The 3180-nt window shown below is 51.1% G+C and overlaps 1 non-coding gene across 1 annotated transcript; it reads left to right on the top strand.

Annotated features, from left to right (window-relative positions):
• Positions 1–872: 872 nt before the first annotated feature.
• On the top strand, positions 873–944 carry TRNAA-CGC. Its single transcript has one exon. It is a non-coding gene; the product is annotated as a tRNA-Ala (tRNA).
• The last annotated feature ends 2236 nt before the right edge of the window (positions 945–3180 follow it).

The raw sequence follows: 3180 nt of genomic DNA, 5'->3' as shown, positions 1-3180 counted from the left end.
GTCTCGGGTGGGCCGGTGCCGGCTTCCCTCGGCGCGGACTCGCGGGGCCCGGGTGGGCCGGTGCGGGCTTCCCTCGGCGCGGACTCGCGGGGTCCGGGTGGGCCGGTGCGGGGCTTCCCTCGGCGCGGTCTCGCGGGGTCTCGGGTGGGCCGGTGGGGGCTTCCCTCGGCGCGGACTCGCGGGGGTCCGGGTGGGCCGGTGCGGGCTTCCCTCGGCGCGGACTCGCGGGGTCCGGGTGGGCCGGTGCCGGCTTCCCTCGGCGCGGACTCGCGGGGCCCGGGTGGGCCGGTGGGGGCTTCCCTCGGCGCGGACGCGCGGGAGCTCGGGGACGCGAGCAAAGAGAAGCCGGCCGGTGGATCAAGGAAAGAGGGAAGGAAGGAATCGCGGCTTCTGAGTCTAAGAGTCTCCGGAGCGGGCTTCACAGGGGAGGGCTCGAGTGCCGGCGGCGGTGCGTGTGGGCCGAGCCGCTGCCTCGGGACCCAGATCAGGGCACGAGGTGCGCGTTTTCGTCCGTCCGCGCTGGCTGGGCTCTGAGCGGGATCCCGTTGGCGCGGCCGCCCCGAGACTGAGCCAGTCCTCCAGCCGACGCAGCGGCAGGGAATTGGGGGTGGCATTTGCCACGAGCCTGTGGCCGGTAGAACATTGTTCAGAGGATCCGGGAGGATCCCTGCCCTCTGCCTGCCTGCTGCTGGGTTTGGCAGCGGGCTTGAGAGCAGCCGCGGGCGGGGAAGGAGGCCGCTTGGCCCGGCCGACGGGGCTGCAGGTGGGCTTCTCCCCCCCGGACCGCCGCGCGCAGGTCGAAGGCGAAATAGCGCCGAATAATTGCGCGCTTTGAACAGGACAGGAAGCTGCCCGGCTGGGGCCCCTCGCCAGGGGATGTAGCTCAGTGGTAGAGCGCATGCTTCGCATGTATGAGGCCCCGGGTTCGATCCCCGGCATCTCCAGAGCCCTTTTTATTCCGGTTGTTTTTAACTATTAACTAGTTGGGCCTCTGCTCTAGAATTTCCACATGAGACACGTTAGTCCTTTCTCATCTTTAACCGTTATCGTTCCCTTTCAGTAGAGCTGTTTGCTGTCTGTATGTTTATTTCTCTAACATTTGATGAACCGACACATGTTCCTGGAAATTTGCTCTCTGGAAATTTCCCTGGGGTGTTTTATTATGTAGAGAGAAGACAAAGCCAGAGGGACAATGCAAAAGAAATTCATCCCTGAAAGCACCCACGAAGAGGGAATACAGCCGCACATCACAGAATGATTTAACTCAAATGAGGGCCCATTCAGTCTCACTTCCCCTGGAAAATAATCAGTAAAAGTAAAATATCTTCTAGTAATGTTTTAAGGGGCGGGTAGGGTAGGATCTTTGGTATTGAGGTGGGAGTTGGCATATCAATATTCAAGGCTCCATCCTAAGACCATTAGGGGAATTTCTTCATAGGCCACGGTTACTAACCTAGTTACCGTTTTATTTCTCACTGCTTCTTTGGCTGTCCTGACGGATTCTGTGCAGGAGAGCTGGTCTTGGTCCAGTGCGGGAGGTTTGAGAAAATTGTTAAGGTTAGAAATAGCTCATGGACATGGAAGGCAGAGTCGGTTAGAAACCCGCAGGAGAGTGCCTGGCGCACTGGAGGTCCAAGTGAGGCCCCATTCTTGGCCGTGTCTCTCCAGATAGGGTTTTAGGCTTATGTGGTTTCTAATTGCACTTACATTCATTCCTTAATTCAACTCAGTGCTTTGACATATTGATAATGTAATAACAATAATTTACTGTTTCTGTTCACATTAAAAAATAAAGTAAAATGGCAGCATGTATTTGTCTGCCCTTATTAAAAGGAAATCCAGTAATTTACTTAATAAAGCCTTTGTTACGTAGCTTTTCTATATTATTGCGTAACTGTGCTAAATCAGGAGATAACAACTGAAAGGAGGAGAGACAGTTTATAAACCGTATTTGCGACTCTTATCATAATTAGCATCCTAGAGGTTTGTAGGAGACGCACTGGGAACACAGCAGAGGGTAGGATCAATTCTTCTTGAGGAGGTAGGTCAGGAAAATCTCCACAAAAGAAGATACTAGTGATGTGTATTAAAGAATAAGTGGGAGGTTTGCAGCTGGAAATGAGGATCATAGTGTGATTCTAGTCATAATAAACATGGACATGGCATGAAGACTTGACACACAATGTTAGAAAATTTAGGTAATTACATATGGCTGGATCACAGGATGTTATAGGGAAATGTAGGAAATGTAGGACTATATAGCTCTTCAAGGGTTTTGGACTATCAGTCAGTGTTCTTGGTTGCAAAAAGCAAACGCTGAATATGGTTAACTTAAGTGGAAAAGAATATTTACCTGGCCAGGTTTAGATCAGTGCCAGTAGCCTTGAAAGCAAGCATCTGACTCTTAAAACTGTCAGATTCCCTAAACATAATAAAGGACTGCAGACACAAGTTTCCGATGACAGTGTCACTGTGTATGTGTTCCCAGAGGACCCAGTTGGCAGTGAGGAGACAAGGAAGCATTATAAACAAGACATTGCCACAATCAGATTATTCTGTAAACAGTGTGAAAAATGGATTAGGAATGGTGATGAAAGAAGATGAAAACAAAATTTATTCAGCCAATACTGCAAGAGTCCCAAGAGCTGTGGTGGGGACCTCCACCAGGAGTAAGCGTCAGGACATGAAGACCTGTGTTGAGACCGTTCCCTAAGAGCCCCAGAGTAAGAGGGTCAGAGGCTTGAGTGCTCCAAGGACCTGGACAGCAGGCACAGCTCATTTTTTTTCTAAGAGATTGAGGTCCAGCAGGGGATCCATCTCTGGGATGAAGCTAAATTCTGAGAGCCCCCTTGCCCATTTCAATCTTTTAATTTCTTAATCACTCCTTCTCACCCATTTTTCCACTTCCAGTGAGATCTTTGGACTATGCGGAATGGTTAATTCACTTGGAGACCATTTGACTAGCTAAAGCCTCTGTCTCTCATCCTTGCTATCCCAGTTCACCACTGCAGACATGAGCCCTCCAATTCTCTACCCTATCTGGTACCTTCAAGATGGACATACCCTCTGTCCTTCCATTTTAATGACTTAAACGTGCAGTCCGTCTCACCTGAATACTTGAACCCCACTCTCTGTAACTCATGTCTTTGTTTAACAGCCCACCTAGACGAACTCTCCTGC

The sequence above is a fragment of the Phoca vitulina genome, unplaced genomic scaffold, assembly GCF_004348235.1.
Source record: "Phoca vitulina isolate PV1807 unplaced genomic scaffold, GSC_HSeal_1.0 scaffold123, whole genome shotgun sequence".
Classification (NCBI taxonomy): domain Eukaryota; kingdom Metazoa; phylum Chordata; class Mammalia; order Carnivora; family Phocidae; genus Phoca; species Phoca vitulina.
This window is presented reverse-complemented; position numbering and strand designations above follow the sequence as displayed.